This window comes from Prionailurus viverrinus, chromosome F1 (assembly GCF_022837055.1).
Source record: "Prionailurus viverrinus isolate Anna chromosome F1, UM_Priviv_1.0, whole genome shotgun sequence".
In the NCBI taxonomy this organism is placed as follows: domain Eukaryota; kingdom Metazoa; phylum Chordata; class Mammalia; order Carnivora; family Felidae; genus Prionailurus; species Prionailurus viverrinus.
The window spans coordinates 31,850,025-31,863,892 of record NC_062577.1 but is presented as its reverse complement, the minus strand read 5'-3'; positions in this window follow the sequence as shown (position 1 = coordinate 31,863,892).

Sequence of the window (13,868 nt, the reverse complement as noted above, 5' to 3'; positions counted from 1 at the left end):
TGGTCCTTCCAGATCAGACTTGTGAGTCCAAGTTGGAAATGAGAGAGAAGCTCTGAGGCAGGAAGCGAGCAGTGAATGATGAGGCTAAGGTATGGTGCTGTTGGAATGTGTCTGAGCAAAGCTGGTGGGAGCCCTGGACCTTCAGAGGTGGCTGAAGTAAGAGGTGAAGCCTAGAGACCTTGCTCTCTCTCTGTCTCTCTCTCTCTCTCTGTCTCCAAGTATAAATCTAGATACATCTATACCTATACATTTAAGCTCTCTCAGGCACATGATAATTGTGTCCTGTATGAGAAACTTTCCCATTGCTTTACATCAAATTAGAATAAAATTCAAAGTCCCTGAACTTGGCGGCCATGTCTCTGCATGATCTCGATCTGGTCTCCCTAAGCGTGCTTTGGCCTCAGTGCCTTTGCACTTTTGATTGCCTCGGCTTAGAACTCTCTTTCCTCAGATGTGTTCATGGCTTTCCCCTCCCTTTGTTCGAGGTTCTGCTCAAGTATCACCCCCTCAGACAGGCACTCCCTAACCGCTGCCCGCCCCCCTCCCATCACTGTGGTTACACCCTTTCTCTTCACCATGCCCCCTCATACCGTTTACTGTTCCTGGCATTACAAGTTCCTTATTTGTTCATCATCTATATCCCATTTTAGAATATAAGCTCTATAAAGAAGAGAAATGTTTAGGGGTGCCTGGGTGGCGCAGTCGGTTAAGCATCCGACTTCAGCCAGGTCACGATCTCGCGGTCCGGGAGTTCGAGCCCCGCGTCGAGCCCCGTGTCGGTCTCTGGGCTGATGGCTCAGAGCCTGGAGCCTGTTTCCGATTCTGTGTCTCCCTCTCTCTCTGCCCCTCCCCCGTTCATGCTCTGTCTCTCTCTGTCCCAAAAATAAATAAACGTTGAAAAAAAAAATTTTTTTTTTTTAAAAAAAGAAGAGAAATGTTTTGATTTGGTTCACAGCATGCTCTATTTGCAATGCCCAGAACCATGACTGGTGCATAGTAAGTGCTCGATGAATGTCTGTTACATGGATGGATGGATGGATGGATGATAAGCACTCCTACCTCCACCTTCCCCTTTGGATATGGGCATGCAAACAAAAGACTACGGTCTCTTGTCCCTACAGGGGCCAGCCCCACAGGTACTTTCTCCATCCACCACTCTAGACCCTGCCCTGACCAGACTTCCTCCCCTTCTCTGCCCCCCTGTGCTCCTGAAGACCTTTCAGCAGGTTTTGTTGAGTTATAACAGGTATCACAGATAGAAGCCACGTCCCACCTTTCTGTGTCACACACACAGGTTTTTCCCTTAGAGACAAGGTTAATTGGAAACAGTACATGCCTTCATGCTGCTGGGCAAAAGTGACGATTATTCAATTTGGATATGAAACTATGTAATAGCCTGAGCGGAACCAGACGGTGTGCCAGGCATCATGACGTTCAGTATTCTCACATGTGCTCCAGTCAATGTAGAAGTATTGGTACGTGCACGCGTGCTCAGGCACGCCCACACGGAAACACACACACCTGCTCAACCCTCCGTAACCTCAGCTGTGCTCACCCCCACCTACCACGTTTTCTTTGTCCTCTATCGCCTGTCAGTAAATAGATTTTTCAGCAGACATTCCATGAGATGTCGGACGATATGACACGGGAGTCATGGAGGAGTCCAGTTCTTAGAAAGTCGAACTTGGAGATCAGCCCTCACCCAGCCATGCTGATGCTGTGATCTTGGACCTCCAAGCCTCTAGAACCACGAGAAATAAATTTTATCGTTTATGAGCTACCCAGTCTGCGTCATCTTGTTATAGCGGCCCCAAGGGATTAAGACAAGAGGATTTCTTCCCATTTTATTGGCCAGCTAGCCCCAAATCCCTTCTCTTCTGAGCCATGGGTGTGGGGACTCAATAAGAAAGTTCTGCTTATTTTTAACACTGAAAGTATAGGACTCTGGAGAATGTGTTCTAATTGTCTGTATTTCTATACTCTCTCCAATCCAATGGTCCGTGGAAGACTTGTCTGCTCTTGTAGGTTGATGGTGGTGGAGGTGGGGGAGATATACATGACAATTTTGTCTTTTAAGGGATGGGATTGGCAGCATTTCGAAATGGAAACACCAAAAATGTTCTCCTACCTGGTCTGACGAGTAGGATGTTACCCACTGAAAACTAGCTCCCCTTTTTATATCAGCTAGAAGTATCTTAAATCTCAAAATTTTATTTTTTATTTTTTAAATGTTTTTCATGTTTATTTTTGAGAGAGAGAGAGAGAGACCACGAACAGGGGAGGGGCAGAGACAGAGGAAGACACAGAATCTGAAACAGGCTCCAGGCTCGGAGCTGTCAGCCCAGTGCCTGATGTGGGGTTTGAACTCAGGAACCGTGAGATCATGACCTGAACCAAAATCAAGAGTAGGTTGCTTAATGGGCTGAGCCACCTGGGTGTCCCAGAAAATAAATTTAAAAACAAGTTTAAAAATACCCAGAAGTACTCAGGATCACCCCCATTTACATGTTGCTCCATTGGTTTTTTTTCCATTAGCTCACCTGTCCCTTCTTTCCTTCCTTCCTCTTCCTTCTTTCCTTCCTTCTTCCTTCCTTCTTCCTTTCCTTCCTCCCTCCTTCCTTCCTTCCTCCCTTCCTTTCCTCCTTCCTTCCTCCTTCCTTCTTCTTTTCTTCCTTCCTTCCTCCTTCCTTCCTCCTTCCTTCTTCCTTCCTCCCTCCCTTCCTTCCTTTCTGTTTCCTTCCTTCCTCCCTTCCTTCCTTCCTTCCTCTTTCTGTCCTTCCTTCCTTCCATCCTTCTTCCCTTCCTTCCTCCTTCCTTCCTTCCTTGTTTCCTTCCTCCCTCCCTCCTTCCTTCCTTCTTCCTTCCTTCCTTCCTTCCTTCCTCCCTTCCTCCTTCCTTCCTTCCTTCCTCCCTCCCTTCTTCCTTCCTTCCTTCCTCCTTCCTTCCTTCCTTCCTTGTTTCCTTCCTCCCTCCCTTCTTCCTTCCTTCCTTCCTCCTTCCTTCCTTCCTTCCTCCCTTCCTCCCTCCCTTCCTCCTTCCTTCCTTCCTTCCTCCCTTCCTCCCTCCCTTCCTCCTTCCTTCCTTCCTTCCTCCCTCCCTTCCTCCTTCCTTCCTTCCTTCCTTCCTTCCTTCCTCCCTTCCTGCCTCCCTTCCTCCTTCCTTCCTTCCTTCCTTCCTTCTTTCCTTCCTCCTTTCCTTCCTTCCTTCATTGTTTCTCACCATCTTTTATCTTTATACACGAACATTGACATCACATATTATATTTATGTTAAAATTATATATATAAATATATATATAAAGCAAATTTATGTAGTGAGATTTTCTCATGTCATTAAACATATCTTCAAAAATGTTTTTAAGGTATGAGTAATATTACATCACAAGGATATCCCATAATGTATTTATAGGGTTGACTACCAAGGCTATTTCCATTTTATTTTTCTTACAGAAAGGTCATGTTCCCAGGGCCATCGGAGCGTCCTACTTCAGGCAGCCACACCCATTTCTTGAGCTGGTTCCATGCACACAGTCATGCATATGTGATCGGAAGGGGTGCAAATAAAAAACAGAATCCCTGCCTTTGGGGACTTTTCCTCCCGTTCTGGAGAGAGACTGAAATGAAGCCACAACATTTATAAAATAACATATCATCAAGTGAGAATTGCGGGGCAGTGGAGCCGTATTATAAAGCTGGCACCTGGGGAAGGATCAAGATCAAACTTAGTGGCTAACTTGGGCATCCAGGAAGGATTTTAGGGATCACTGTTTATCCCACAGATATCCAGGTCCGGCACAAGCTGAGGTATAATATCCAGCTGCAGTGGCTATGAACAGGAACGTGTGCTTTTCAGTTAACCTTGAAGGGCAATCAGGGGCATGGTTAACAGAGAGGAAGGGGAGAATATTTCAGATCAGGGGAATGATATGTAAAGGTTATGAAAGAAAATCATCTGTAGGCCTTGAGAAGCCACTGGGCTTGGCCGCAGTGGAGGGGAGCGTGAGGAACAATGAGGACGCGGACCAGAGAGGTGGGAGGCAGGAGGGAACCAGAGACCCCGCGGGCCCTTGAGATGGGGGATGATGTGACGCAAACGTTGCCTAAGGAGGATTTTTCTGGCAGCTGTGCTGGATATATTGGAGTCGGCAGACCCTGGAGACAGGGACATCTGCGTGGAAGGTGCTGAATTAAATCAGGCATGAGCTGACAAGGGCTGGATGTAGAGTGGTAACCGTGAAACCGAAATAGAAAGGGAAGGCAAGGGAAACATTTTAGCAGAAGAGAAGGCTCAGTGTGCAAAGGACCGATTAGGTAATGGGAAGTGAAGGAAAGAAAACTTAAAATGGGCTCCACTGTGTTGAGCATACGGGCCAGAGCCCTTGTGTTTGGAAAGATGAGAAGACTCATTCCTTTGCCTCCCTTTGCTGCTGCACGGATTCCCGTGCGTCTAGAGAGCTCCATGAGCCAGTGAGGGAGAAGGTGGAATGGCCGTGCAAACCAGCGTTGGGTGCTCAGGAAAGAGACTCTTGCATCACTTAACATCTGCAGGCACGCATGCTTATTCTGACCTGCCTGTCTGCTCTTCCTAGGACAGAAAGTCAAAACTCAACTTTCGTTGTTGTTGACTCTGACTGCGCACGTTCCTGACCTTACCTCCTTTTGGTCTCCAAGGCCCTGGGATCACTTCGGATCGCTCCCATTGGTCAACAGGAGGTCCGGTGCTCCCGAACCGGGACTGTGGCTGATGTAGAACTGATATGACAGCAGCACATCCAGAGGAAGGGCTCAGACCTGTTCCTCCCTGAGCCCCTTGGTGATGATGATGATGATGATGGTGATGATTTTAGTATTATCATTTCTTTCACTGAGATCACTTTACATTACAGGCTCATATGCGTTAATTTCCGTCTTCAATGTTAGTATTACTGTCCCCATTTTAGTGAAAGAGCGCAGTGATTCAGGGGAGTGATGTATGTTTATCCGAGGTCCCCCAACTGGGAAGTGTTGGAGCTGGGATTCTCTTCTCCTTCGCTTCCTTCTTCTTCTTCTTTTTAATTGCATTATTAGGCTTTTTAGAGTTGACCAAGTCTACACAGGGAAAAGTACCAGGGACCACCAGGGTGTCAGAAACTTAGCTAGACAGCTGTAACCAATCCCTCTCTCAAAGTCTGTTCTTTGCTGCCCGATTCCTAAGGCCTGGAATGGAGAGGCAGTAGGAAAAACAGGTGAAAACTCTAGAATCTGCCTCTCCCCTTTTCTCGGGGGCGGAACCAGGACTCAGCCATTGATCTTCAAATCTAATTTTTTTTTTTTTTTTAAATAACGGCTTTCTCTGTTTCGTTTGTTGTGCCAGCTAATTGCTTTAGGAAATCTTGGCAAGACCCTGCATTCTCACCATCCTGAGTATTTCGCCAGCCTCTTCTCTGATATGCAAAATGGAGATAACTTGGAGTCTTCAAAGCAGGATGTCTAAGATCAGGATGGTTTCACGGAATGCCAAAGCAAGAGGGGAGTCCTGGGAGGGGAGTGACACCAGAAGCTTTCCCCCAGGTCTCCATTATTAATGAGGTGTGCGTTGTCATGGTGATAGGAGAGCAAATGGAATTGGGAGAAGACTTGAGAAAATATTGTGACACCGGGAGCTATAACATTTTTGTGACAGTGTGTATCTTGTGATGAGCTTGGGACATCACATCGCTCTCTCCCATGACATGCCTCAGACGTTACGAGGTCAATAAAGCATCCTAGGATTATTCGAACCAGATGGCTCTCTGCCTCCCCGTAGTTAGCTTGGACCCTAAGAGGTTACAGTTAGGGCAAGGGATCCTGATACTTGTTATTGGCGAGAGCCAAAATACACGTACGTTATCTACAAAACCCAAAAAAGAGGCACACTGAGGAACCCTAGGAGGGGACATCCATATCAATACATACTTTGTTTTTATACTTTTATACAACGTGCTCTTATATGCCCTGCAACCCTTTCCTACAGAGAAGTAAGAAAAGTATGCGTATATTAAGTACGTACAGACATAGATCATGAGATCTGGTTGGGTGATGATCATATGTCCTGGTTTTCCAGGAAAGGTCTGGTTTATATCCATTGTCTTGGTATAATTATCGAATGACTCCTTACAGCAAAAGAAGTGTCCAGATTCAGATGATATACGGTTATTCTCGATTGAGCTGATAGTATGGTTACGGGGTGTGCTCCTGTGGGAAGGCCCCGTACATTAGCAAAAAAGGATACCGTTGAGCACACGGGACCCTGTGAAGCCTGTGTGCAGCACTGGTCCAAGGTGAACCCAAGTGACCAACAGGAGATAACCTGATGGCTCCAACTCCATGTGACTTCCCCAACTCGGGAAGCCACAGCTACCTGAAGGTCTGAATGAGACTGCCAAGATGTTGATGCTTCTAGTGGGTGAAGAGTGAGAAGGAAGGCATTCCCTGTGGGAAAAGTATAGGGACATGCATGGTGGTTAGAACATTTGGAACAACTAGCGTCCAGTTGATCTCTAGAATAGGATATAAGTACAGGAAATCCTAGGGGTGGACTTCAGAAGTGTGTATAATGGCCACAATATGGAGGACCTTGAATGGAAGGCAAGAGCTTGAAACTTAGTACCTGGTGAGAAACCAGCTAAGGTGTTTTAAGGAGACGAAAGATGACAGTTGCATCTTTGGAGGATTAACCACAAGACGAGACAGAATCTGGCTGACTTTTGAAAATCGCTCCTTGACTAAAGAGATAATAAGAGCGAGACACGGCTTTAAGTGTTTTCATTATTAAATAGAAAGTCAACAAAAAAAGAATAAGTCAGGCAGTCAACTCAACAGATTAGAGACAAACCGAAGTAAGGGCAAAAATGAAAGATAAAAGGAGAAATCAAGAAATCAGTAAGATGAACAGCAAATTTATAAATGTTTTTAGGAGATGGTTCTGTGAGAAAAAAAGTTTTTCATCTTTTGACATCTCCAAGTAAGAAATAAAAAGTACAAGTATATAAAATTTGTAACCAAAAGAGGGATATATGATCAGTATAAAGGACATTTTAAAAATTCGTAAGCCATGGGGCACCTGGCTGGCTCAGTCGGTGAAGCATCCGACTTCTGCTCAGGTCATGATCTCACAGTTTGTGAGTTCAAGCCCCGCGTTGGGCTCTGTGCTGTCCGCTCAGAGCCTGGAGCCTGCTTTGGATCCTCTGTCTCCCTTTCATTCTGCTCACCCCCACCCCCCCCCCTCTCTCTCTCTGTGTCTCTCAAAAATAAATAAATATTTAAAAAATTCATAAGCCAGACTGTGCTTATCAACAGTGATAAGTTTTAAGTTCTTAATGAAATTGATGATATGCTGGACAAAGTCTATATACTAAATTTATTTTTTTTAAGAACACCTAATAACTTGCCTTAAGAATCACTCTTCTCCCACAAAACTCAGCTGTAGATTATTTTATAGTTGCTTTCTGTCAATTTTTCAAACAACAATCCCCAAAAAGTACAATTGATTAGTCTGCCTAGAAAAAAAAAATAAAAAATCTTCTAATTCATTTTAAGAAGCAAGCATTAACATGATACTAAAACTTGACAGAGTGCCACCTCCACAAAATGAAACAAAACAAAACAGAGCAGAACACTGGCAGGACAATCTGACTTATAAATATTGATGCCGAAATCCAAAACAAAAGATCAGCAAATCACATTCATAAGTACATTAAAAGAACTGTGGTATCATATAAAAAAAGTACAGTTTATCCCAGGATTGCAACACAATAAATATGACAAAGTAAAGGGCTTAGCCTTAATAGAACTCATTTGAATTCATAAGAAAGCTCCTAAAATCCCAATAGAAAAATGGGCAGGATATGAATGGACAATTCACATAAAAAAATAAAAATGGCTAATAAGCATATGAAAAAGTATTAACCCTGTTCGTTATCAAAGAAATGTAAATGAGGCATCACTTTTTGTAAATCAAATTAGCAAAGCTTAAAAATAAATAATAGTAACACGAATGCCAATAAACATATGAAAATACGCTCACCCTCATTAAAGCAGGAAAATGCAAATTGAAACCACAATGAAATGCCATTTTACGCCCACTAGCTTGGCAAAAATGGAAAACTCTGGCAATACTCAACGTTTGGAAGGATGTTCGGCAATTAAGAGCTCTGCGGTTCCGAGGGGGTTGGACAACTTGAAAAGCAATGTAATATTATCTAGAAATATTGGAGGTATGCACACCGTTTGATATCCTTCCACATGGGGGTGTATTCCTTCAAATAGTGGTTGTCAGTATTTTCACCTGCATACATACCCCTAAAAGAATTCTGAAGAACTCTGCGGCACTGGCACGATTTTACATTGTTATCTCAGGTTTTCGTTGGATATTTTAATGTAGGCCACAAATAAAATTTCCTGCGTATTGACTTTAAATGAAAACAAACAGGAACACCTGGCTGGCTCATTTGGTGGCCCACGTGACTCGATCTCGGGGTCATGAGTTTGAGCCCCATGTTGGGTGTAGAGGTTACTTAAAAAAACTCAGGGTCAAGTTCTTAAATGGTTTAAGATTTTGTAATCACGTCTTTTACTCCTTAGGCCTGTATTTTTTATTCTATGTCTCCCTACATAATTTTATCCAAGTTGAATAATTTTCTTCGCTTGAAAATCTTTAACTGGTTACCCTGCCACACATCTTTAGAGCAAAAATATATGTACAAGTTCAGTTTTTCAAAGGTATGCTGTATGACCATGAGGTTCTAAGTATCAAACATTTCTTCTGGTATTAAAGTATCTAAGAATCAAGATACCTAAATATCAAAAAGTGAGTTATCATTACAGTTATTGATAGTACATGGTTGATTAAAACAATATGAGGGGCGCCTGGGTGGCGCAGTCGGTTAAGCGTCTGACTTCAGCCAGGTCACGATCTCGTGGTCCGTGAGTTCGAGCCCCGCGTCGGGCTCTGGGCTGATGGCTCAGAGCCTGGAGCCTGTTTCCGATTCTGTGTCTCCCTCTCTCTCTGCCCCTCCCCTGTTCATGCTCTGTCTCTCTCTGTCCCAAAAATCAATAGACGTTGAAAAAAAAATTTTTTTAAACAATATGAATAAAATTTTTTTAATAATTATGAAACTAAAATTTTATTGAAAACATATTGAAGTGGATAGAAATTTTTTCCATTGGTTTCATGTATCTAAGGATAAATATTATTTATGGCTAGCATGAGACAGATTACAGAATTAATTTTATTCCTATTTATTGTTTTTATGGACATAGGTGCTAAGAATTTCCGTTCTTGTAAATAAACAGAAGAATAGAAGGAGTTTTGTTTAGCAATGTCACTCAATTCTTTGAATTCATTCCCAACTATAAGCTAAATATCACCTAGTGATTTATGATTGACGATTTTATCATTGGAAATTACTTTTAATAACCTAGCAGCTGAAAGCTGGGTTCTGTGGACAACAAAGGACTGGAATGCACCTGCCTTGCAAAATGATTTGTTATCCACTCATTAAAGTCATTCGCTTTCTCAACATCATCATAAAAATTTAAAATATCCCTTTGTTTGTCATTCTGGAGTTTTTTAGACTCCAGTTTAATGCGGTGTATTAAGAATCTGGATGAGTGAGAGGTATGCTTTTCTTTTGTAAAGTGGGAAAAGAGCGATCAAATATGAGAGGCTAGAAAGCGTTAGTTAAAGGGAAATGTATGAACAGAAATTGGTGATTTGTAAATTGATTCCCTGAAAGCTGTCTATGCTCCTGTGCCTTTGGAAAGCCCCATGTCTCCTCAGAGCCACACACATTCCTGGTTGTAAATCACAGCCAGGGAGAAACTCTCCTTCAAGAATCTTCTCAGCAGCATTATCCAAAAATAGACCCAAACGAGAAACAACCCAAATATCTATTAACAGGAGAAAGGATCAACCACGATGCATTTACACAGCGAGATACTTTACAGCAGTGAAATAAATGAGTAAAAAAAATAAAAATAAAAGAAAACTTGCTGAAAAATACATACGGCATCATGTTTGTAAAGTTCAAAATCAAGCTAAAGTATGTTGTGTAGCATTTAGGTGATATGCGTATATGGCAAAACTATAAAAATAGGAAGCAGCTGACAAAAACTTCAATGTCACGTTGACTTCCTGGAGGTGGGGAGGCTGCGGGAGTGTAGGGGAGAAGCACGTAAGGAACTTCAACACTTCATTATATTCTCGTAACTTGTCTGGCAGGTTTCACATATTTCTTTATGCCTTAAAGCTCTCATAAATTATTTTAAATTGTATACACATTTGATACCTGCAAAGAATAATATATTTCTTTGCATGTATCATATAGTTTGAAATTTTAAATGGAAAAAAGTGCACGCAGTACTCCATGTTTGAGATGGTTTTAGTAAAACCAATATATATATATATATATATATATATATATATTTTTTTTTTTTTTTTTTTTTTACCTTCTTCTTCTGGTACCATGCTTCTGGAAAGTGATTAGAACTATTTATAAAGAGCCTTAAACCATTCATACTTGGTAATTCAATAATACTACTTGTAGGAATATGTCTCAAAAATCATTAGAAATGCTATCAAAGATTAATACAAGGGTATTTATCACCGTATTTTTTGTAATGGAGAAAAATTGGAAATAATATAAATGGGCAATAATAGGAGAGGGTTTTAATATATTGTAGCAAAGCAATATGATAGATCATTCAGCCATTAAATTATATTTTAAAATAATATTTAATTATCAGCATAGCCAAAGCAGCTCATGATTTATTAAGGAAATAAAACCAGAAAGTTCTGTGTACATTACGGTTCTAATTACGTGCACGTGAATGTATAGCTGGTACGCCACGCTTTTGAATTTTTTTTTTTTCAACGTTTATTTATTTTTTGGGGACAGAGAGAGACAGAGCATGAACGGGGGAGGGGCAGAGAGAGAGGGAGACACAGAATCGGAAACAGGCTCCAGGTTCCGAGCCATCAGCCCAGAGCCCGACGCGGGGCTCGAACTCCCGGACGGCGAGATCGTGACCTGGCTGAAGTCGGACGCTTAACCGACTGCGCCACCCAGGCGCCCCGCCATGCTTTTGTATTACACAACAGTTGAGCCTACGAAATGTCACTTTTCTTTATCTTCCTAAGTCTGCCGCATCATCTCCTACCTGAGAGGGCATCCACTTCCAACCGGATTCCCTCTCTGACCTTCTCTAGTGGATTACCTCCCCGGCCACCCAGCCTAACTCACCTGGAGCCTGGGAGGGCGTGATGCCTCTGTGGATGTCAGAGGGCCACAGTGCACGTGGTAGACACGGGAGAGAGTCAGGCCATGTGAAATCAAGTCCCCCTTGTCTTCTACAACCACGATTAATAATTGATGGGTCTCCCTACTTGGTTATGACTTTCCTCGTCTACTGCCATCCAAGTTCTACCCAATTCCCCCACCTATATACCCCTGCTCCTCCTCTGTGAACCTTTTCTTTCTGTATGCAGCCCTCATGACCCCGCTCCCTGCTTCTATCTGCAGCTTTCCTGCCCCCGGCACATAATTTTACAATTTTCCTAGTGTATACAGAACACTTTAATTTTATCTGCCCCTAAGAGACTACTTTTTAAATGACTTTTATTCTTACAGTCACCAAAGTACTTAGTAGAGGGCTGGGGACCCAGGTGGCAACTACCTAGTGGCGAATTGATTAATTGATCAAATTGTAAGAGGTTAAACCTAGCTTTCGGTATTAGATCCGAAATCCAGACTATGACACATCAACTTTCCCTTCTCTCTCTAAAATCGCTCTATCCGTTTCAAAGAGTTTGGCTAAACACAGTTCAGGTACTGAGAAGGAAAAAAGAAAAGGCAGGGGGAGTTAGGCCCTTTGATGTGCTCGCTACACAGAGAACTAAGGAAAAATTCAAATGTTCCCTTCAACTAAGAGAAGCTTATCAATATTAAGAAGTACAGGGACGAGAAGAAAGAGGGAAGAAGAAAATATATAACACTTAACAAGAGGATAATTTAGCTTGTTGGCAAGCACTTAGGAGTCGGGTTCATGAAAAATTACTCACACAATTGCATAGCAGGTTTTTCTGGGCTTTTGTGTGTGAATCATGGTATTGATTTCATGCAAATAATCACATTCTGTTGGGTTTTAGGCAGTACAAGGGTCGGTTGGGGAGGGAGGGGTAATTGAGGGAGAAATCAAAGGGGGTGGAGAAAGAGAAGCCTGTTGATCTTCCAGGCCTTGCTAGAATGACCAGAAGCTAGAGGGCACACACTGCTAATTAAAATATGGCAGCGGCCTCCTTCTGCTTCCTTTCCTCAAGGGTTGCTCTGGAGAGACACGTGCCAAATGGAGCCTTTTATTCTCCTGTTTTGGTTGAGATCAAATTATTGGAAGAGAGAAGAAAGGAAAACCGTGGAGGTACCTTAGGGATAAACATAGACTTGATTTTCGTTAAAAAGACAACCTCTGTCCACGATGGTGGCCGCACACAGTTGGGACTTCTTTGGCTGAGAAGAGCCCACTAATTTGTTGGCCAGTTGGCCCATTTTGGTGCCTTTCCAGAAGCGACAAAGTTTGCCTTTTATTTATTTTTCTAAATAATTCGTTGGCTTTAGTTTTTCTCTAACAGCTGACAGAGAGGAGCATTCAGAGGAACTTGGGTTGGGACGATGCGGTGATGACAGCAAAAATATTTAAGATTTATCGGGCGTTCACTCATTGGCCACCCGCTTCCTGGGCACTCTATGTGTTTCTATTCCCTTCGTCTTCAAACCAGTCTTACGAGTTAGGGAGTCGCCGATGAAGAAATGTTAATATTCTGGCCTTAGGAAGCGTGGACGCCCCGGAGCTCACTTCTGTTCATTCGTGTCTCTTGGGTCCAGAAGGGACCCATGATTAATCACAGGTGAGGTCTCAAGAAGCAGTCATAATGGTAAGGATTGCAGAGGGCTGGAGTTATAAAGGGACCTAAGATGTTACCCACGAGTGAAAGCCCCCAGAGGCGCCAAAGATAGAGAAAAGAAACATCGCACCCAGAAGTCATGGGGCCAAGAGTCCCACGTCTCATCTATGCAATGGATGTTCAGACTACCCAACACAGCGGTGGATGAAGCCCCGCAACGAGCAGGTGGAGCTTTGGGAGAACACCGCGGGTCCCAACACTGACAAGCAGGCCCAGAGGTGGTTGCTACGTCACGGCGCTCGATACTAACCACTTACATGGAACCGTGATACTCAAGAAAGTCAGTGGATGGAATGAAATCTTGCAGCCACTCGTTGGGATGATTCTGAGGCTATGCTCCTAGTGAGCTCAGGGGGAAGAAAAACAAAACATAAGAGAGGAGTACATTTATCTCAAGTCTGCCGGTTGTCAGTGCAGGGAGGGTAGGGGAGCCCTGCTTGTCTGAGCTGGGATTATTGCTCGGAATAGAGTCATGATTCTGTTTCTCTTTACTCTGTTCCGTGGCTACACAGAGACAGGCTGTCGCTACTTTATTTCGGGGGTAGATTGTCAAAATCAGGGGTAAACTCTTCTCTCATTTACATGTGTTTTCCAGTGCTTTCCCTCCCACTGGGCCCCTTGAAAAGCCTTTTCCTTATGATTTTTTAATCGCCCGTGTTTTGAAGCTTGGCTAACTGCATGGCTAACCTGGGCAGCTGGTCCAAATCTCAGGGCCACGCTATTTGGCTGGAAAGAAGGAACCGGCTTCATGAAGTTGCTGCGGCGTTCCTTTGGGCTTTGAACAAATTGCTCTAATCTGAGAAGTCACCACCACTCTGCTTCCTGGTGTCATTAAGGAGCCCCATGCGAAGGAACGATATTAGTTTTTCACTTAGAGAGCGAAGGCCACCA